Source organism: Myxine glutinosa, chromosome 1 (genome assembly GCF_964187855.1).
Source record: "Myxine glutinosa chromosome 1, kmMyxGlut1.1, whole genome shotgun sequence".
Lineage (NCBI taxonomy): Eukaryota > Metazoa > Chordata > Myxini > Myxiniformes > Myxinidae > Myxine > Myxine glutinosa.
The window spans coordinates 24,533,876-24,557,850 of record NC_136261.1 but is presented as its reverse complement, the minus strand read 5'-3'; the positions used below and the strand labels follow the sequence as shown (position 1 = coordinate 24,557,850).

At 47.2% G+C, this 23,975-nt stretch overlaps 2 protein-coding genes across 2 annotated transcripts in view; one reads left to right on the top strand and one right to left on the bottom strand.

Moving 5' to 3' along the window:
* Positions 1–23,975, top strand: part of LOC137416116 (carnitine O-palmitoyltransferase 2, mitochondrial-like) — a 1,201,140-nt gene that overhangs the window by 11,046 nt on the left and 1,166,119 nt on the right. The gene's annotated exons all lie outside the window — the stretch shown is intronic.
* The window catches only part of LOC144889489 (uncharacterized), an 880,122-nt gene that overhangs the window by 687,060 nt on the left and 169,087 nt on the right, over positions 1–23,975 (bottom strand). The gene's annotated exons all lie outside the window — the stretch shown is intronic.

Sequence of the window (23,975 nt, the reverse complement as noted above, 5' to 3'; positions counted from 1 at the left end):
TGAGGATGTGGGTGAAACCCCGCGAGGGAGGCAGAGGTCCCACCAAGTCCACGTGAACGTGGTCGAACCGATGTTCGGGCACAGTAAACGGGGCCAACGGTGCCTGGGTGTGGCGGTGAACCTTCGCGCGCTGGCACGCGAGGCACGTCCTGGCCCAATCACGGACGGCCTTCGGGAGGTCATGCCAGACGAACTTGTCGGCGACCAGCTTCTGGGAGGCCTTCGTGCCCGGGTGGGACAGGCCGTGGATGGCGTCAAAAACCCGGCGCTGCCAGCCAGCGGGCACGATGGGGCGAGGCCGGCCGAGGGAGACGTCGCACAAGAGGGCCGTGCCCGCGCCGTCGAACGGTACCTCGGTGACGCGGAGGCCCATGACGGCGGTCCGAAAAGCCTGGACGGCGGGGTCGGCGGACTGGTCCGCCGCCATCCGGGCATAGTCGATCCCGAGGTGGACCGCGTGGGCGACGGACTGGGAAAGGCAATCCACCACTGGGTTGTCCTTCCCCGCGACATGCCGGATGTCCGTCGTGTACTCGGACACGGCCGAGAGGCGACGCTGCTGCCGGGCCGACCACGGCTCGGCGACCTTGGCCATCGCGAAGACAAGGGGCTTGTGGTCGACGAAGGCCGTGAACGGGCAGCCCTCGAGCAGATGGCGGAAGTGCCGGACTGCCAGGTGGAGCCCGAGCAGCTCGCGGTCGAAGGTACTGTACCGCCGTTCGTGCGGGCGGAGCTGCCGGCTAAAAAACGCCAGCGGCTGCCAAGCTCCCTTCACCCATTGTTCGTGCAACGCGCCCACCGCGTAGTCCGACGCGTCGGTGGTGAGTGCGATCGGTGCATCGGGCGCCGGGTGCGCGAGCATGGTGGCGTTAGCCAAGGCGAGCTTCGCGCCCGCGAACGCCGGGTCCATCGGCTCGGTCCAGGCAACGTCGCCTTTGCCCGTTTTCCCCCGGAGGGCCTCGTGCAGGGGGCGCAGGAGTTGGGCGATGCGGGGCAGGAAACGGTGATAAAAGTTCACCATGCCCAGGAACTCCTGGAGCCCCTTGATCGTGCGGGGGTGCGGAAAACCCCTGACCGCCTCCACCTTGGCCGGTAAGGGGATGGCCCCGTGCCTGGTGATGCGGTGCCCCAAAAAGTCGATTTCGGTGACGCCGAACCGGCACTTGGCGGGGTTGATGATCAGGCCATGCCGGCCCAGGCATTCGAAGAGCGTGCGGAGATGGCGGAGGTGCTCGTCACGGGACGCGCTTGCGACGAGGATGTCGTCCAGGTAGACGTACACGAATTCCAAGTCGCGCAAGACGCTGTCCATAAACCGCTGGAATGCCTGGGCTGCATTCTTCAACCCGAAGGGCATCCGCAGAAACTCGAAAAGGCCGAATGTTGTCATGATGGCCGTCTTCGGTATGTCCTCCGGCCTGTCGGGGACCTGGTGGTATCCGCGGATGAGGTCCATCTTGGAGAAGAGGGACATTTTCGCCAACCGGGCGGAAAAGTCCTGGATGTGAGGGACTGGGTAGCGGTCGGGGGTGGTTGCATTGTTGAGGTGGCGGTAGTCTCCGCACGGCCGCCACCCGCCGCCGGGCTTGGGCACAATGTACAGCGGCGATGCCCATGCGCTGTTGGAGCGCCGGACGATGCCCAGTCGGTCCAGCATGGCGAACTCCTCCTGCGCCACGGCGAGCTTCGCCGGGTCGAGGCGGCGCGCCCGGGCGTAGACCGGTGGCCCGACGGTGGGGGTGTGATGCTCCACCCCTTGCTTGACGGCCACCGCCAAGAAGGTGGGCCACGTGAGGGCCGGGAAACTGGCGAGGAGGCGGGTGAACACGTCCGCTGCCGGAAGTGTGCAGACCAACCTCGCCGGGACCAAACCGCTCAGCAAGCCGCTTGGCGAGCCGCCCGGTGAGCCACCCAGGGAGCTGCTCAACGAACTGCTCAGCGCGCAAGCGAGCGAGCTGAAGGTTTCGGCTTGGACAAGGCGTCTGTGCCTCACGTCCACCAACAGCCCATGCGCACAGAGGAAGTCCGCTCCGAGTAGGCCCATGGGGACACTAGCGGTAATGAACGACCACTGAAAGTGCTGCCCCCCGAACCGCAGCGAGAGACAACGCTACCCGAACGTGCGGATGGGCGTGCCGTTGGCGGCAAGCAAAGCGGGGCCCCGGCCCTCAGCTTGCTTGTCGGACACGGAGGCAGGGAGGACGCTCACCTATGCTCTCGTGTCGCACAGGAAGCGACGACCCGAGGAGGTGTCTGTTATGAACAGAAGGCTGCCAGTATGGCCGACGCCCATGGCAGGAAGCGAGCGCCGGCCTGGCCGTTTCCTGACCTGCCAAAAGTACAAGGCAGGCGGCAGGACCTGGCCTTGTGGCCGAACCTGGTATGGAAGTGGCACCAGGTCTGGCCCGGTGGTGGTTGTCGCGCCGATTGTGACGACGGTGGTGGGTGGGGCGTGGCGCCGGCCACGCGCGGATCCGAACAACCTGCACCGTGGTTGGGAGGATCCAAATGCCATGCCACGTGGTGATCCGAACCACTCGCGCCATGCGCGGCGCCGGGATCCACGACGGCCGTGCTATATGCCGGCCGTGTGTCGTGGGCTGCGAAAAACTTGTCCGCCTCCCTGGCCAGGGCGCGCGGTTCCGTAATAGTTGAACCGGCCAGCGCGAGCCGTACCTGTACAGGTAGCTGGCAGAGGAAGAGAGCACGGAAAAGGAAATCCGTGTGGCCGTCGCCGAGCAGGGACAGCATGTAATCCATGCGGGCGGACGGTCGTGTGTCACCGAGGACGGGAAGGTCCAAAAGACGGTCAGCGCGGTCGGCCTCTGTGAGGCCAAACATGTCGAGGAGAAGTCGCTTGAGCGCCGCGTACTTGCTCTCGTCCGGCGGGTGCCGGAGGAAGGACACGACTCGGGCGGCCGTGCCGGATCCAAGGGCAGCGACCATGTAAAAGTACCTCGTGTCGTCCGCCGTGACGCCCCGGAGCTGGAATTGGGCCTCGGCCTGTAGAAACCAGGTGTCGGCCTGCGCTTCCCAGAACTCCGGGAGCTTGATCGCAATAGCGTTGACGGCCATGGTGCATTCGGGGAACAGCAACGGCTGAACCAGTGGGGGTCACCAGTGTGGTGCTGGGCACACACGTTAAACAAAGGTAGGCCACAACGCTTTAGGTTAAGTCGAGCTCTTTATTCATTGCTCACTCGTCAGCACTGCCGTGCTCGGGGCTGCGAGCCCGCGTGTATATCTGGAGGCCACACCTCACCTGGGGCGTGGCTGACGCCCACTCGTGCACGGAATTATGTCACTGCGCCAGCGAGCCATCGTGTCCGCCACACTAACATAATAATAAGACTTCAAACAAAAAAACATATTTTTGGGGCAAACCACCTCCCCCAAACACATACACCTCCTAAGACCAACTTAAAGTACCGAGGGTCAAAGTGGGTCCAGGTTTGACTCCCCAAAATAGGTATTTGCTTTCTTCTCTGAAACTACACATATAATTACGATGAAACTTGACCGCAACATCCACCACCCGTCATGTACCGAAGTTTGTTCACGGCACTAAGAAAATCTGCCGCCTTGGGCATCTACGGGGGGGTTGCCCCCCAAAAGAAGGGTTTGCTTTTCTTCTCAGAAACTGCACATGCAATTTCCAAGAAACTTCAGCACAACCTTCATCACCCATGATGTAACAATGTTTGTTCAAGGTATTAGAAAAATTTGGGTCTGAGGGGGTATATTGGATTGGGGGGATGGGAGGTTTTTCCCCAAAATAGGTATTTTTTTTCTTTGTTTGTTTAAAGTCTTATGATTATGTTACCATGATTGTACGTGGTGCCCTGTCTTCAAGCAACCATTGAAATTGGTTTAAAATACCCTTAGTCGGTGCAGTATACTGTTTATTCTTCAGGTGAGCCCCAGGGGTATTGCCCCTATGTTTATAACGATACTAGAGCAGGAACGTTTTACAATAAAACATGCCACACAAACATGTATGCTATTCCTTTTTCGCAAGAGAAGGTTCCAAACAATATTGTTGCTTTTTTGCGAACCTCCCCATCATTCACCAACCCCTCATCCATGCATCACTGCCCAAACCCACCATCCCTTCCATCATCCATCCATCTCTCCATCACTCTCACCATCCATCTTCCACCCACCCCTCCACCTATCACCCTCCACTCCCTCCATCCCAACCCACTGAACACTCACCCAACCCCTCCCTCCCAACCCACCATCTATCCCCAGGAAAGGGCTTTATACAACACCTGTTTGTTCTCCACTGCCTTGCATTGAGGCGCAGCCAACAACACTTGACCGATATTCCAGAAATTTTCCTGGATCCAGCGTACCAACTGGAATATCACGACGACATCTTCTCCACCAGCGTACAAAATATTCAAGCAACCCTTGGAATTCCATGGGTTCCTGAAGGAATACTTTTTGCATATTACGTGAGGGAAACAAGTGTGTTGTGTTACCTTACCATGGCATCGACCGACAGAGACCTTCAAGCTTACAGTAAAACTCTGGAATTGAGCCTGAAGGAAATAGGGGATGCACTCGCTGGTAAGCATCAGAAACAAATGCAATAGGTAACTGCAAAGATTGACTTGGTAACACGATTTGGATGTTTGTTTTCCTTCCGTAGAAATACGCGTGAACCTGTGTGATGACATTTATCAGAATCCTGGGATCCCAGATTTAGATCCCATATATTTGATGATTTTCCCATTGTCTACTAATTGTTTCATATACTTGTCTTTCATTGGATAGCATCTTGTCAATAGAACAAGGCCGTATTTTACTCAGGTGCGGCCAAGTTATAGCTCCTCAAAAACAAACCAAGGATAGGCAACATTCAGATGTCTATGTAGTTTGAATAAAATGCTTTAAATGATTGAAAGAGCATTTCATAAAATTATGTTGTTTGATTGCACTGGTCACAATTTTTAAAAAATGGAAATACACTTTTGGTTTCATCAGTCTGTGAAGGCATGAATTTCATTGCTCCCCACAGTGTCCGTCAAACTGAAAGCTTTTCGGTGCTCCCTTGTGTGAAGAAATCGATCCATGGACAATTTGGACATGTTTCTGGCTTACTGGCTGCCTCCACAGAGAACCTCCTTTCAGAAAAAGAGAGTGAAAAAAAACTTCCAAACACAAAGGGCCGAATTTACGAAAGGTGTTTAGTGAGCGTGTTGCGAACACACGCCTAACACTTAAACGCTGACAAAAACGTCTTTGTAAAAACGCACATATAAACAGCAATTTACGAAGGGAGATTAACATCTGCTTCGTTCTACCAAAACCCACGATCATAGGCCTGTGAAACCCCGCCCACATCTCCAACATCCAATTGCAATGATGCACTTGCATATAATGGCAGCACCATGGACAATTGTTGGAGGGGGTTTGTGCATTGCTCCTCATCGTAGGTTTCGTTGCATCTTCGTGCAGCAACAATGCACCGTGTGAGCCACAGGCAAATGCACGGCACACAGGCCAGGATTCCCAAAATGCATCCAGAATCGGTCCCGTTTAACAATTACAACAATCTTGATACAAACGGTTCTCCTGCCTGACCTGCTTTAGGGAGAACCACACATGCACAATTAGTCACAACAGCTTTTGGATTAAAAAAGTCAAATATTAAAAAAACAGCGAATCCAATAACAAACCAACACAAACAAAGGGAAAGAAAGCAAGACGTTGTTGGAAAGATAACACAGGGAAAAAATGTGAAAGCGTTCAGTTCAAATATGGCAGAACTCATGCACGTGGGGAGTGAGGAGGGCAAGGAGGAGGAGGATGAAGATTGAAGGTGCTGAAAATTCACTTACCTCACGGATCCCGACGGCAGTCTTCAAACTTGTGGAAATTAAGTCAAGCGAAAACCGATGTAAAATGTACAGGGGAAAATAATTAAAAGATTTATTCTAACGGAATGCCAGGACAAGAGAAACGCGACGATGAAACTAAAATCTAATTTGGGATCCCACACACCAGACTTACACACGGACGAAGTGATAATAAAAGAAATGAAAATAAATGTGTAAGTTATCATGCACTCAGCTCAATTGGCGCCTTGACGGCGATAGTCCAGTCCGAGAGCGCACTCCTGACTCCGGACGTGGCTCCGGTGTGGGCGGGAAGTAGGCCACAATCCGCCTCGTTCGCGTGCTGCTAGGCCACAATCCGCCTCGTTCGCGTGCTGCTAGGCCACACAGGGTGTCCCGCTCACCCTGGCCTTGTGGTGTTCCAGCGGCAAGCCTCACGCGTCCACACACAATTGCTCAAGATGTCCGGAACCAGGAGGGGAGAGTCGATGGCGGAGGAAGGCTGAAGGGGCAATCGAGAGAGAAGGTAAGAGAGTCCAAGGCAAGGAGAAAGACGAGGTCCGGGCCCAAAGGGATCCAGAACGAGGAGGGCCAAACTCCGGCTAGCGAGTTATTTTATCGCTCATGGTGTTATGTCATCGGTGCTTCCCTCCAATCAGTCCGTCGCCTCTCGACCTCGAGAATTCTCTTCCCACATTCCGCTCCTGCCCAATAGCGAGTCACTTCTTGCGCCTCCCTCTACCAATGGGCGGCTTCATCCTGCCTCGTCTCCCTATTTGTGGTGTCTTGTCCAATCGCTGCTCCTCTGGGCGTGTCTATCGCTTGCTTGCTTGATGTTTTATCACCATGTTGGCGCAATGCGTGGGCGCTCCTGCCTGTACTTCCGGTGAGTTTTATTGTGGGGGGGAATTTAATGAGTATGTGTGTGCTGATGGGGCTGTTTCGTGTCTATTGGTGTAGTGCCATAAGGGACAATGGATAAATCACAGGTCTCATGAACAGGGGAATTAACATAATCCCTACTCTAGTTAACACACATTCTCGTATGACCACAAAAATACAAACTTAATCCGACATCCGAGCTAGACAGGTCCTCTACTTATGCACATCACGATGGTTCTTCTTCTTCACGGAAGTCAGAGCATGATACCGACACAGATCTACCTGATCTATTTTTCACTCTACGCCAAAATTCAGAAGAGTATTCACACCCTTTGACTTTTTTCACATTTTGTTCTGTTACAGTCTGAATGAAAAATGGATTGAATTGAGATTTTTTTGATCACCGATCTACACATAATATCCCATAATGTCAAAGTGGAATTTTTCTTTTTTCGAAATTTTTGCAAAATTATTAAAAACGAAAAGTTGAAATGGCTTGAGTCAATAAGAATTCAACCTCTTTGCTATGACACTCCAAATTGAGCTCAGGTGCATCCAATTTCCATTGACCATTCTTGAGATGTCCATGAAGTCCAAGGAACTGCCTAAAAACTCTGAGAAAGAATTGTGAGGAGGCATAGATATGGGGAGTATTGACTCAGGGGGGGGGGGGGGGGTTGAATACCTACTAATGTAAATTAGATATTTCTGTATTTCATTTTTTATTATTCGGCAAGTGAAACAAATCCACTTTTGACATTATGGGGTGTTATGTGTAGATCAGTAACAATTTTTTTTAAATCTAATCCATTTAAAATTCAGGCTGTAACACAACAAAATGTGAAAACGTCAAGGGGTATGAATACATTCTGAAGGCACTCTATGGAAACACTGTGAATAAAACCATTGTGCTCAAAAATAAAAACAATGACCCAATATTATAAAACGGCACTTGGCAACCGCAAGAAAGTGCACTTCTCCAAAACATTTCAAATGGTGCCCTCATCAAAAAAAGGTGAAATGGAAGATTTTTGTTCCAAGCAAAGTGCAGGTAGCAACCTGGCATGTGCTGGAGGAAAGCATAATATACACCCTCGTGCAATACCTGGGATAAATTTTTTTAAATACATTTATTTTGTGGAGTGCAGATGTCAAAATCTTTCTTCAAATGTCAAAAGATAGATTTCTTCAATCTAAAACAGATTTGAAGGACTAGCGTAATCGCTCCAGAGAGGCACGGGCTTGTTTTAACTGAGGATAATGAACTGACTGAACTTGGGTTGCCGTGTTGTCATGATTTACACCAATCCAAATACAAACATTTTTTGCCAAAAAAATATTTGCCATATTGGTGATATTGTCGCGCGAATGCCCCTCGGTTAAGACCGTGGGATCGCGGATGGACTCGAGCTTACTTGGAGGCGTTTATCCAATTGATGGCGGACCAAAACACGAGCCGGGATGAACAGTGCCGACTTACCTTCACGGCCGGATGTCTTCGACCTGGGAATTAATAAATCAAACCAAAACGGGGTTTTGAATAGAAAGGGAAAATATTACAAGAGTTTATTCAAAATAAATATCAGGACAGGGAAACGCGATGAAACTAAATCCTAGGTTGGGACGTCCCCACACAGACTTCAGAAACGAAACAATGGGAGAATGAATCAAACAAACCATCATGTGGTGAAATGTGGTGCGTCTTATCTGTGTCTGGCAGTGTAGCGTCAGCTCGATCAGGCACCGTCCAACGCGGCTCAGGTCAGCATGAACCGCTCGGTCCCGTCTGCTGGCGTTCCACCCCCCCGCCCCCGTCAACCAGGCCTCTCGCGCCAAGCGAGCGAGCGTGCAATTGTCTCCCGGCTGCTGCAGCTCATGCGCACACTGTCCGCACGTGAACGCCGGGGACGATAATCGTCGGCGCTCCAACGTCTTTCCAAACGAACTCCAACCAGAAACGAAAAGCAAGGGCAGAAGGGAGGTCCAAGTGGGAAGGCAGCCAACATGAAGGGACAGTCAAGGGAAGGCAAGAGGCAAAGGGAAAAGCTCCAGGCACGAAGGAACCAGGAACGAGAAGGCCAAGGGAAGAAGAGAGAAAATGCTGGCGAGCAAGCGGTTTTACTCACCGCCTTCTGACGTCACTGGCACTTTTTTCTCCAACCAGTGCCTCACTTCTCACCTTCCGGAATCTTCTCACCGCATTGGTGTCTTATCATTGGCCGAACGCTTTGCGCCCTTCTCCAATGAAATTGGTCGGTGGCCAACCACAAGTTCTTATTTTTCTCTCCAATCACGGGGAAGCTCTCTGCCCTTCCTCTCACCAATCGCACGTCCTCCCCTACTCTGCCAATCGGTGTGGTGTTTGCTGCTCGCCCTTCCCCCTGGCCAATCAAGAGTCCTCCTGTGTGTGGCTATTGCCTGCTTGTTCAATATTTGTCGCCATGGTGGCGTACTGCGCGGCCACTGCCTGCTTGTCTTTCTGGTTTGTTTTATCGTCAGTCATTGTAAGGGGGGGGGATCTAATTAATGTGTGCACTAAGGGCCTATCTAAGTGTCTATAAGAGTGTGTTGCCATAAGGGACAAAGGGTAGATCACAGGTTTCACATACAATGGAGTCGTATCCTTATCCCCAAGAACTATTTATCACCGGATCATCCTCGTATGATCACAGGTATACACTTGATCCGACAAACCGGGCTAAACACAGAACTTATTACAGGTGAGATTCTCCAGCACGACAGACGAAGCATGATACCTATACAGATCTACCTAAATCTATATATGCCTACCCCAAAATTCATAACAATATTATTCATTTGTAATTTATTTGTAATCTAACAAGACCGACAGTCTAACAAAAGCATAGCCAAGCTTGGATCTGCTGGGTGGAGGATCTCTCTCCCCCTGTCATGTGACCAGATCCTCAGCTCTGATTGGTGGACATTTGTGAGGGACACACATACATACACCGGACGGACAGACAGACTGCTGATCCCATAAGGCAATGCCGTACAAATATGGCTGCCGAATCACTTGATCGATGACATCTTCAATTTGTTTTCTCCACCAATTTATTCCTAGATCACGCTCAAGAAATTTCATCTTGATCGGATGAAGTTTTGTACATGTCGAATTATGACGTCATAATGGAGGCACCTATGACATCATCAATAAACATATGTTATTCCGCATGAAGAGCACTTTACAATGAGCATGTGTAGTACATGTGCATGTGCATAACATCTGGTCAACATTCGTCAAAGGTCAAGTTAAATGTCACACAAAGCATGTGAAACACCGATCAGGCCACAATTAGAAAATGCATCAATAAATTTGTTACATGTAACACTCCATTATAACACTCCATTAACATTATAACTTGTAAAACACTTGATTTCGAAGTTACCGAATTGCTGTTTCCTTGGCAACTATTGTTTATTTAGATTTCGCAAATATCATGCTTTTTAATTCACGAATGATAGTTATTCTTCTGAACATGTACCATGTGTCACATTCCACATCAACTCTTTATGACGAATTCCCACTTCAACCAATATATCTGGTGTTGGCCTTATGGTTAGGGTGGTGGGCTTGGGATGCTTTGGTCTTGAGTTTGAATCCTGTTGAATTCATGCCAGGTGGGGTTGACTCAGACTGTCATCCTTTTGATGTGGGCAAAATGAGTATGAACTCATCATTTGAGATGAGGTATCTACGAACTCATCGGAGATGGATACCCTTATGTTGTCCCAAGGTGAATTTTATTATTGGGGAGCTGAGTCTTCATGGCTTATCTGGTTGTCGGAACACTTTCAAGCAGATTCCAATCCCCCGACTTCCCTTAAGAGTTGTGGGTGTACTTGTGATGAAATTAAAGTTTCTGGTGCAGCACTTCCACCCACACCGTCAAACTATGCTTCAGACAGGATGGCGCTCCAACAAAATAATCATACTAAAATACGCCATTTGTGTCTGTCTGTCTGATGTATTTTTGATGCCAATACATGCCGTTGTTACTTATCCAATCTCAACCAATCTTGACAGGATGACAATGTGTTACATAATGAAGGTTGTAGCGCATTAATTTGCTCCCCACCCCAAGGGGGTTTCCCCCCCCCCCCACACTCCCCATGAGCAAAGTTTGCCCGCAATTGCCATCAATGGGGTTGCACGTTGAGGTGTCTGTAAATGTTAAATTAGCTTTATCGTGGCGTATTTCCAAATAAGATTTATCGTAGCGTTTTTCCAAAGACGCTTTTCACAACAAAATTAATGATCATGCATCTTACTAGAATTCACCGAATCTCCATCCGTCTGTCTGTCTGTCTGTCTGTTTGAAGGTACCGCAAAAACTGCTGAACCGATCGCAAAGATATTTTGGGTGGATAGTCCTGGTATCTCCAGGAGTAAAATAGGCTATTTAGTTTTCCCAATTTCAGCTTTAGTCTCCAGCATTCTCAGGTTTGGACTCCCGCATAACATTCGCGTTCACATAACCTTCATTATTCTCATTGTGATGATGTTGCTTTCCTGGGTGCCGCGCGATCGTTGCAGCCGTTTGTGCGGCACCCGGGAAAGCAACTTGTCTCCATCGATCTTGCCAAGGCTGTAACAGCTATCGGCTCAAAATCCTTTTAACTGTTGATTTGGTTCAGTTACACCTATCAGGAATTTGGTACACGTATCGGGAGTACATACGACATAGCGATTGTGAACACGATTATCGATCACGATTCATGATCACGATCATCACGATCACAGTGTATCGATCACGATTTGAAACATAATGGAATAATATTTACCGATATGAACAGTGATGTGGCTTTTATTGAAATTCTAAAGATACTGTTTAGATTTTGATGATTTGGGTGTGATATGATTCAATGGATGTTTATATGAATCGTTTAAAATAAAAAAAAACCTTCAATTTCTAATATTTTGCCTTTTCATTTGGGCCTCCCAATTGAAGCCCTGCCCATAGGGCGGGTACCAGTACGAGTATTATTAATGTTATTACAAAGCAATATTAATACTCATAATGTCCCACTTCCCCAAGGCGTTTTTCCTGCAGTGATAACGTGTATAAATAGCTTATCTTATTATAATTCACCAAATGTCCGTCTGTCCGTCCGTTCGAAGGTACCGCAAAAACGGCTGAACCGATCGCAACGATATTTTGGGTGGGTAATCCTGGGAACCCCTGGAGTAAAATAGGCTATATTGTTTTTCCAATTTTTCCAATTTTCCAGTTTTTCCAAACACGATGGAATAATATTTACCGATATGAACAGTGATGTGGCTTTTATTGAAATTCTACAAATACTGTTTAGATTTTGATGAGAATTACGAACCTGCCGCGAATGCGGACGTGCACAGATGACGGCAATGTGCGGGATTGAAAATATCCCAATACAACCGTCACTCAATCGTAATGTTAAATCGTTAAACGTTAATCGTGTTAATCGTTTTGTTAAAGTATCAATTGATGATTGGAATTGAGTGAATACAATTATGATTTTGAATTCTTAATTGTATTCACCCAACCGTATGGAACTTCACATCAGGATTTAAATATTTGTTGATGTCACGAATGTTGTTAAATGTTTATTTTTTATATTAATGCTATTTCATTTGTGATTGGAGTTACGCTGTTTGGAATGAAAAAAGAGACATCGAGTTCAAGTGAATGACGGAATACAGTGATGGTTTCTACTTTCTAAACGTGAAATTCGCGGATCGCCATATGCAGATTCGCCATTGACTGGGTATAGAGCAAACGTACCCATTTGTTTACGAACGGGTACGTTTTTCATGGAAGTCCTTCACGAACTTGCTGTCCATGTCTGACGTGCGACTGAAGGTGCTACAGGAATGTGGCATTGATTGGTTTCATGCTTTAGCATTCGCCATTTCTGCATTGTCTGTTTGCTTCTGGCCTCCCACCCATGCATAGCACAGGTACCTCACTAGACATAATAATGGCGTTTCCGTGGGAGCAACAGGAAGTAAAAATATTATAAACCACAAACACGTATGCTTTGTTTTTTAAACAGTCGCTAATGCTCTTTATCATTCTAAATGAAGAAATGTGGAGGAATCCCGACATCCGTGAAGTGAGGTTTACTCACAGAACTGAGTGAAGATCTACTGTACTCTATATAACCCACAAATGTTGGTTAATAACATGGCCCTTTCTGCCGCCACCGTGGCATTTTTCGGAGTGAACTTTTGAAACTCGCTCCTGCTGTTTGATATGAAACTGAAAGGGAGAAGCTCGGGTTGTGCTCCTTTACAAAGCAGCTAGCTATCGCTTGCCAAGCCAGCCATTCCTTAACTGTTTTGAATGGAGTGCTTGCTCAAATGCTTAAACCACTTGGCGATCTCTCCCCAAGAAATTTGGTAAATGAACACACACCCAATGTTCTTGAGACCCGTCCATAGATTGACTCTAATCTATATACCCCAAAGAGGAATGACCCTTCTTGCCCTTCCCGGAGTCTGCGGGTGTAGTAGTATCAACATATACAGCTTCCCGAAACAAACTGCACTGACATGACGGACTGTAAGGCTAAAAGGAAGTTGTGTCACAAGGTTGAGAGTCCATCATGGGGCAGCGAGAGTCTCTTTCACTTCTTCGAGCACTTTGGTAAGAAGAGTACAGTTACTCACCTTTCCATTAATGCAAAGAACCTGCCCATCCTGTTGGGAAAGGTGAGTAATAAGACTCATTATTGCAGTTAGCGGCTCACAAAGTATAACAGTTAACAGGTAGGTCTTTTGTGGAAGTTAAAATAAAAGCACCTCATTATCTGCTTCAATGTCGAGCCTGGTTTTGAATCCAGAAACAGCTATAAACTGTTTTCCTGCTGTTTCACAAGCAGGGTGACATGACACTTGAATGATGTGTGCCGCCCTTCAGGTGGACGCTAATTTGGGCGTCCCATCCAACATCTTTATTTGGTAGACATTGAAGATCCTACAGTGTCCTTTGCGAAGAGTAAGCAAGCTCTAGCTGGCATACTTGCCAAATTCCTGCTCTAACCCACAGGGGCACTGCATCATCAGCACAGCCGCACTGCCAGCAATGATGCAACCAGCAGTCAGCAGCTGCATCCCAAATGAAATGAAAGTCTGCTCCAATGCTATGACGTTTTCCCCAATGCAATCAGGAAATAAATTCTGATCTATTTCATTTACAGTGCCTTCAGAAAGTTGTTGTGTTGCCCCAATCAGTTCTGGTTGAACAGACCAACGGCACGGAGATAGCCAATCGATCTCAGAAGAGCGACCTGGAGATCCCCCACTTCTAAGATGTTGTGCTCTTTTCCACAAGAAGCCAGGACCGCGCAGTCTTCCATGAAATGCTTTCTTGTGTGAGGAGCGGCCTGACAGTGGGGTTTTGCGAAGGATGTCACTGCAGTGTCATATGGAAAGGTTGGTGAAACAGACAACATCTTTACATTACAACATGTGCAGTAAAAAGTGGCTTTACTGCGTACATTACGATCGCTTAAAAAAAATAATTAAGCAGCCTGCTTTTCATATTAAAATATGCAATTTCGTTTATCTCTGTCTGACCGCGATACAATCGGCTATAACTTATCCAATCTCAACCAAACGTGTCAGGGGGCCTCAGGGTCACACGACTGAGGTTGTAGCGACTTAACCTGCACCCCTACCAAAGGGGGGTCTCTGCCTTGGTCGAACTTCATGTTAAGGTGTATAAATAGCTCTGCATAGCGTTTCGTGGGGGCAGACTACCACCCCGAACTCAAACCTTTTCAAACAGTAGCAACTGAAAGGAATTTGGAGCAAACCAGAGGTGTGGTCCATCATGAAGAAGGGTGGCTGTCGCTGGCCGCCACCGCCAGCCGCACAACCCACCGCAGACATCCGCACGACCAACCGCAGCCATCCGCACGACCCACCGCAGCCATTCGCACGACCCATCGCAGCTAGCCGCACGACCAACCGCAGCCATCCGCACGACCCACCGCAGCTATCTGCACGACCCACTGCCACCATCCGCACGACCCACCACAGCCATCGACACCACCCACCGCAGCCATCCGCATGACCCACCGCAGCCATCCGCATGACCCACCGCAGCCATCCGCACGACCCACCACAGCCATCGGCACGACCCACCGCAGCCATCCACATGACCCTCCGCCGCCATCCGCACAACGACCGTCACCTTATGCATGGTTAATGTGCAATATTTGATGTTTAATGCACAATATTTGATGTTTAATGTACAATATTTGATGTTTAATGTTCAATATTTGATGTTTAATGTACAATATTTGATGTTTAATGTTCAATATTTGATGTTTAATGTGCAATGTTTTTATGTTTAATGTACAATATTTGATGTATAATATTTGATGTTTAATGTACAATATTTGATGTTTAATATGCAATGTTTTTATGTTTAATGTACAATATTTGATGTTTAATGTGCAATGTTTTTATGTTTAATGTACAATATTTGATGTTTAATGTGCAATCTTTTTATGTTCAATGTGTAATATTTGATGTTTAATGTGCATTATTTGATGTTTAATGTACAATATTTGATGTTTAATATTTGATGTTTAATGTACAATATTTGATGTTTAATGTACAATATTTGATGTTTAATGTGCAATGTTTTTATGTTTAATGTACAATATTTGATGTTCAATGTGCAATGTTTTTATGTTTAATGTACAATATTTGATGTTTAATGTGCAATATTTGATGTTTAATGTGCAATATTTTATGTTTAATGTACAATATTTGATGTTTAATCTACAATATTTGATGTTTAATGTACAATATTTGATGTTTAATGTACAATATTTGATGTTTAATGTGCAATGTTTTTATGTTTAATGTACAATATTTGATGTTTAATGTACAATATTTGATGTTTAATGTACAATATTTGATGTTTAATGTGCAATCTTTTTTATGTTTAATGTACAATATTTGATGTTTAATGTGCAATATTTGATGTTTAATGTACAATATTTGATGTTTCATGTGCAATATTTGATGTTTAATGTGCAATATTTGATGTTTAATGTACAATATTTGATGTTTAATGTGCAATGTTTTTATGCTTAATGTACAATATTTGATGTTTAATGTGCAGTATTTGATGTTTAATGTACAATATTTGATGTTTAATGTGCAGTATTTGATGTTTAATGTACAATATTTGATGTTTAATGTACAATATTTGATGTTTAATGTGCAATGTTTTTTATGTTTAATGTACAATATTTGATGTTCAATGTGCAATGTTTTTATGTTTAATGTGCAATATTTGATGTTTAATGTGCAATATGTGATGTTTAATGTGCAATCTTTGATGTTTAATGTACAATATTTGATGTTTAATGTGCAATGTTTTTACGTTTAATGGACAATATTTGATGTTTAATGTACAATATTTGATGTTTAAAGTACAATATTTGATGTTTAATGTACAATATTTGATGTTTAATGTGCAATGTTTTTCTGTTTAATGTACAATATTTGATGTTTAATGTGCAATATTTGATGTTTAATGTATAATATTTGATGTTTCATGTATAATATTTGATGTTTAATGTGCAATATTTGATGTTTAATGTGCAATGTTTTTATGTTTAATGTACAATATTTGATGTTTAATGTACAATGTTTTTATGTTTAATGTACAATATTTGATGTTTAATGTGCATTATTTGATGTTTAATGTGCAATATTTGATGTTTAATGTACAATATTTGATGTTTAATGTATAATATTTGATGTTTAATGTGCAATGTTTTTATGTTTAATGTACAATATTTGATGTTTAATGTGCATTATTTGATGTTTAATGTGCAATATTTGATGTTTAATGTACAATATTTGATGTTTAATGTGCAATATTTGATGTTTAATGTGCAATGTTTTTATGTTTAATGTACAATATTTGATGTTTAATGTGCAATATTTGATGTTTAATGTACAATATTTGATGTTTAATGTGCAATATTTGATGTTTAATGTGCAATGTTTACTGTACAATATTTGATGTTTAATGTACAATATTTGATGTTTAATGTACAGTATTTGATGTTTAATGCACAATATTTGATATTTAATGTGCAATGTTTTTATGTTTAATGTACAATATTTGATGTTTAATGTGCAATATTTGATGTTTAATGTTCAATATTTGATGTTTAATGCACAATATTTGATGTTTAATGTGCAATATTTGATGTTTAATGTATAATATTTGATGTTTAATGTATAATATTTGATGTTTAATGTGCAATATTTGATGTTTAATGTGCAATGTTTTTATGTTTAATGTACAATATTTGATGTTTAATGTACAATATTTGATGTTTAATGTACAGTATTTGATGTTTAATGCACAATATTTGATATTTAATGTGCAATATTTGATGTTTAATGTTCAATATTTGATGTTTAATGCACAATATTTGATGTTTCATGTGCAATATTTGATGTTTAATGTATAATATTTGATGTTTAATGTATAATATTTGATGTTTAATGTGCAATATTTGATGTTTAATGTGCAATGTTTTTATGTTTAATGTACAATATTTGATGTTTAATGTACAATATTTGATGTTTAATGTACAGTATTTGATGTTTAATGCACAATATTTGATATTTAATGTGCAATGTTTTTATGTTTGATGTACAATATTTGATGTTTATTGTGCAATATTTGATGTTTAATGTTCAATATTTGATGTTTAATGCACAATATTTGATGTTTAATGTGCAATATTTGATGTTTAATGTATAATATTTGATGTTTAATGTATAATATTAGATGTTTAATGTGCAATATTTGATATTTAATGTGCAATGTTTTTATGTTTAACGTACAATATTTGATGTTTAATGTACAATATTTGATGTTTAATGTACAATATTTGATGTTTCATGGACAATATTTGATGTTTAATGTATACTTTTTGATGTTTAATGTGCAATGTTTTTATGTTTAATGTACAATATTTGATGTTTAATGTGCAATATTTGATGTTTAATGTGCAATATTTGATGTTTAATGTGCAATATTTGATGTTTAATGTGCAATATTTGATGTTTAATGTGCAATGTTTTAATGTTTAATTTACAATATTTGATGTTTAATGTGCAATATTTGATCTTTAATGTACAATATTTGATGTTTAATGTGCAATATTTGATGTTTAATGTGCAATGTTTTTATGTTTAATGTACAATATTTGATGTTTAATGTACAATATTTGATGTTTAATGTACAATATTTGATGTTTAATGTACAATATTTGATGTTTAATGTGCAATGTTTTTATGTTTAATGTGCAATATTTGATGTTTAATGTGCAATATTTGATGTTTAATGTACAATATTTGATGTTTAATGTGCAATATTTGATGTTTAATGTGCAATATTTGATGTTTAATGTTCAATATTTGATGTTTAATGTGCAATGTTTTTATGTTTAATGTGCAATATTTGATGTTTAATGTGCAGTATTTGATGTTTAATGTACAATATTTGATGTTTAATATTTGATGTTTAATGCACAATATTTGATGTTTAATGTGCAATGTTTTTATGTTTAATGTACAATATTTGATGTTTAATGTACAATATTTGATGTTTAATGTGCAATGTTTTTATGTTTAATGTGCAATATTTGATGTTTAATGTACAATATTTGATGTTTAATGTTCAATATTTGATGTTTAATGTGCAATGTTTTTATGTTTAATGTGCAATATTTGATGTTTAATGTGCAGTATTTGATGTTTAATGTACAATATTTGATGTTTAATATTTGATGTTTAATGTACAATATTTGATGTTTAATGTGCAATATTTGATGTTTCATGTGCAATATTTGATGTTTAATGTTCAATATTTGATGTTTAATGTGCAATGTTTTTATGTTTAATGTGCAATATTTGATGTTTAATGTTCAGTATTTGATGTTTAATGTACAATATTTGATGTTTAATGTGCAATGTTTTTATGTTTAATGTACAATATTTGATGTTTAATGTGCAATATTTGATGTTTAATGTTCAATATTTTATGTTTAATGTACAATATTTGATGTTTAATGTTCAGTATTTGATGTTTAATGTACAATATTTTATGTTTAATGTACAATATTTGATGTTTAATGTTCAGTATTTGATGTTTAATGTACAATATTTTATGTTTAATGTACAATATTTGATGTTTAATGTGCAATATTTGATGTTTAATGTTCAATATTTTATGTTTAATGTGCAATATTTGATGTTTAATGTTCAGTATTTGATGTTTAATGTACAATATTTGATGTTTAATGTACAATATTTGATGTTTAATGCACAATATTTGATATTTAATGTGCTAAAGCGCGGCGTTACGCGCGCTGCTTGTGAGCAAGGAGGAAGCGGACAAGCGGTAACATATAAATGTCTTTATTGTAAGACTACACTGTAACACTGTACTGTCCCGGGCTGGGCGCCCGGTGTATATCATGAGGCCACGCCTACCCCTGGTGCGTGGCCACCGCCCGCTTGGTGCGCGGAATGATGTCACCACGCCAGTGGGCTTTTGTGTCCGCCACACGTGCCCCCCCAGAATTCCCGCGCACCTGGAGGGCCAGTTTGCGGGGCAGACGAATGACCCGGCCGAAGCGCCCCCTGGCGATCGGCGGCGTCCGGGGTGCAGGGATGCCAGGTGGGATGCCCCTGGCTGCCCCTGGGATGGGTGCAGGACCGGGGGGCGGCGTGGCGGCGGGGCTGGGCGGTGCCGGGGGTCCGCCCGCAGGAGGTCGGCCCCGACGTGGGGGTCGGGCCACTGGCGGTGGATGGTCCACATCGAGGTGGGCTGGCTTGAGGCGGTCTACCGAAACGCGGTCAGGAGTACCGCCGATGTCCAGGGTGAAGTGCTTCGCCCCGGTCTCCAGCACGCGGAAAGGCCCGTCGTATGGGGGCCGCAGTGGTGTCCGATGGGCATCGTGGCGGACGAAGACGTACTCCGCCGTGCGAAGCTCCGGGGCGACATGCGTCGGTGGGTGCCCGTGGCATGCCGTTGGCACCGGGGCGAACCTCTGGGCGGTCTCTTGCAGAGCGGAGCGCTGCTGTGCCGCGGACCATGGTGCCGTGGAGTCGGGGAGGAACTCGCCCGGCACCCGCAGCGGTTGCCCGAAGACCAACTCCGCCGCGGATGCGCGCAGGTCCTCCTTGGGCGCCGTCCGGAGGCCCAGCAGGACCCAGGGGAGCCTGTCGACCCAGCCGCCGTCGCGGAGGGTGGCCCGGAGCGCGGCCTTCAATGAGCGGTGAAATCGCTCACACAGGCCGTTAGCCTGGGGGTGGTAGGCCGTGGTTCGGTGCAGCCGGACCCCGAGCCCCTGCGCAACCGCCCCCCAGAGCTCCGAGGTGAACTGGGGGCCGCGGTCGGATGATATGTCTGAGGGGGCGCCGAACCGGGCGACCCAGGTGGCGATGAAAGCCTGCGCGACATCGGCCGCCGTTGTCGACGCCAAGGGCACGGCCTCCGGCCACCGGGTGGTGCGGTCCACCATGGTGAGGACGTAGGTGAAACCCCGGGAGGGGGGCAGAGGTCCCACCAGGTCCACGTGGACGTGGTCAAACCGGCGTTCCGGCACCGTGAACGGGGCCAATGGGGCCTGGGTGTGCCGGTGCACCTTGGCGCGCTGGCACGCGAGGCACGTCCTGGCCCAGCCGCGGACGGCCTTCCGGAGGCCATGCCAGACGAACTTGTCGGCGATCAGCCTTTGGGAGGCCCTCGCGCCCGGGTGGGACAAGCCGTGGATGGCGTCAAACACCTGGCGCTGCCAGCCCGCGGGCACGATGGGGCGAGGACGCCTGAGAGAGACGTCACACAAGAGGGCCGCGCCCGCGCCGTCGAACGGCACCTCGGTGACGCGGAGGCCCGTGACGGCGGTCCGCAAGGCCTGGACGTCGGGGTCAGCGGCCTGGTCCGCTGCCATCCGGGCATAGTCGATGCCGAGGTGGACTGCGTGGGCGACGGCCCGGGAAAGGCAATCCGCCACCGGGTTGTCCTTCCCCGCGACGTGCTGGATGTCCGTCGTGTACTCGGACACGGCCGAGAGGTGACGCTGCTGCCGGGCCGACCACGGCTCGGTGACCTTGCCCATCGCGAAGATCAACGGCTTGTGGTCGACGAAGGCAGTGAACGCACGGCCCTCGAGCAGATGGCGGAAGTGCCTGACCGCCAAGTGAAGTCCGAGCAACTCGCGGTCAAAGGTACTGTAACGGCGTTCGGGCGGGCGAAGCTGCCGGCTAAAGAACGCCAGCGGTTGCCAAGCTCCACGCACCCATTGCTCGTGCACCGCGCCCACCGCGTAGTCCGAGGCATCGGTGGTGAGGGCGATCGGTGCATCGGGCGCCGGGTGCGCGAGCATGGTGGCGTTAGCTAAGGCGAGCTTCGCGCCCGTGAACGCCGTGTCCATCTGCTCGGTCCAGGTAACGTCGCCTTTGCCCGGCTTACCTCGGAGAGCTTCGTGCAGGGGGCGCAGGAGCTGGGCGATACGGGGCAGGAACCGATGGTAAAAGTTCACCATGCCCAGGAACTCCTGCAGCCCTCTGATCGTGCGGGGGCGCGGAAACCCCTTCACCGCCTCCACCTTGGCCGGCAGGGGGACGGCTCCGTGCCTGGTGACACGGTGCCCCAGAAAATCGATTGTGGTGGCGCCGAACCGGCACTTTGCGGGGTTCACAATTAGGCCATGCTGGCCCAGGCGTTCGAAGAGCGTGCGGAGGTGGCGTAGGTGCTCTTCGCGGGACGCACTGGCGACGAGGATATCGTCCAGGTAGACAAAGACAAAATCCAAGTCGCGCAGGACGCTGTCCATCAGTCGCTGGAACGCCTGAGCCGCATTCTTCAGACCGAAGGGCATGCGCAGGAACTCGAAGAGTCCGAATGGCGTGATGACCGCCGTCTTCGGGACGTCCTCCGGCCTGACGGGGACCTGATGGTAGCCGCGTATGAGGTCCACCTTCGAGAAGAAGGACCTGCCCGCCAAACGGGCGGAAAAGTCCTGAATGTGGGGGACGGGGTAGCGGTCGGGAGTCGTAGCGTCATTGAGACGGCGATAGTCCCCGCACGGTCGCCATCCCCCGCCGGGCTTCGGCACGATGTGCAGCGGCGACGCCCAAGCGCTCTCTGAGCGCCGCACGATGCCGAGTCGCTCCAGGGTAGCGAACTCCGCTTTTGCCACTGCCAGCTTCGTCGGCTCGAGGCGGCGTGCCCGGGCGTAGACCGGTGGCCCGACGGTGGGGATGTGATGGGCCACCCCGTGCTTGACGGCCCCCGCCGAGAAGGTGGGCCGCGTGAGGGCCGGGAAGCCGGCGAGGAGGCGGGTGAATGCGTCCGCTGCCGGAAGCGTACAGCCCAACGTGGCCGGAACCGAATCGTTCGGCAAGCCGCTTGGCAAGCCGCTCGTTGAGCTGGGCAACGCGCAAGCGAGCGAGCTGAACGTCTCGGCCTGGACAAGCCGTCTGCGCTTGACGTCGACCAGGAGCCCATTAGCGCACAGGAAGTCCGCGCCAAGCAGTGCCATGGGCACGTCGGCAGTGACGAACGTCCATCGGAAAACCTGCCCTCCAAACCGCAGAGAGAGGCAGCGTTTTCCGTACGTACGGATGGGTGTCCCGTTCGCGGCAAGCAGCGCGGGGCCCCTACCCGCGGCGTGCTTGTCTGACGTGCCGGCGGGAATGACACTCACCTGTGCTCCCGTGTCGCACAGGTAACGTAGCCCGGAGAAGGTGTCCGTTATGAACAGCAGGCTGTTCGAACGGCCGGCGCTCATCGCCACTATTGAGCGCCGGCCCGGGCGTTTCCCGACCCGTGGAAGGAGCACGGCGGATGACACCGCCGAGCTTCGTGGCCGAACTTGGTGTGGAACCAGCACCAGGTGGTGGAGCTGGAGGAGCGCGGCTGGCTCCGCCAGGCCGGTGGAGTTGGCGGGTTTCCCCGCGGTGGCGGTTTTCGCCGCGGCGGTGGGCGGGGCGTGGCGGCGCTCACGAGGCGCGTATCAGCGTGCTGCTGAACATCAGCGTGCTGCTGAACATCAGCGTCGAGGGCCGTGAAGACCACGCCGACGCTCGCCCGCGTGTCCGAAGCGGCGAAATACCTGTCCGCCTCGGCTGCCAATGCTCGGGGTTCCGTTAGCTCGGTCCCGGCCAACGCAAGGCGAACCTGCGCTGGAAGTTGGCGCCGGAAAAGCGCCCGGAATAGCGAACCGGGGGCTTCGTCGTCCAACAGTGACAGCATATGGTCCATTCGGACCGACGGGCGCGTCTCACCGAGCTCGGGGAGATCCAGGAGGCGATCGGCACGTGCGTCGTCCGTGAGGCCGAACGTGGCTAGGAGTAGCCGCTTGAGTGTCTCGTACTTGTGGCCGTCCGGTGGGTGGCGAAGGACGGACACAACTCGAGCGGCCGTGCCGGGCCCGAGGGAGGCGACGACATGGCAGTAGCGCAGGTCGTCGTTGGTGAGGCGCCGAAGCTGAAACTGGGCTTCGGCTTGAACGAACCAGACCTCGGCCTGGGCCTCCCAAAACTCGGGAAGTTTAATCGCCAATGCCATGGCGTCGTGTTCGGAAGGATCGCTTCGGCGGATCCAACGTCGAGGGTCACCAGTAAAGCGCGGCGTTACGCGCGCTGCTTGTGAGCAAGGAGGAAGCGGACAAGCGGTAACATATAAATGTCTTTATTGTAAGACTACACTGTAACACTGTACTGTCCCGGGCTGGGCGCCCGGTGTATATCATGAGGCCACGCCTACCCCTGGTGCGTGGCCACCGCCCGCTTGGTGCGCGGAATGATGTCACCACGCCAGTGGGCTTTTGTGTCCGCCACAGTGCAATGTTTTTATGTTTAATGTACAATATTTGATGTTTAATGTACAATATTTGATGTTTAATGTACAATATTTGATGTTCAATGTAAAATATTTGATGTTTAATGTACAATATTTGATGTTTAATGTTCAATATTTGATGTTTAATATTCAATATTTGATGTTTAATGTTTGATGTTTAATGTACAGGGACTGAGCGATCGAACTATAATATAATTTTACTTTGTTTCGAACTCCGAGGTGTATAGCAGTTGTAATGTTAGCTGAACAAAAGGCGTTTTCCACCTTTACTCTTCAATATTGCTTCGAAGAACTTGGTACGTTATAAAGTGGTTTTGTGAACGAACAACTA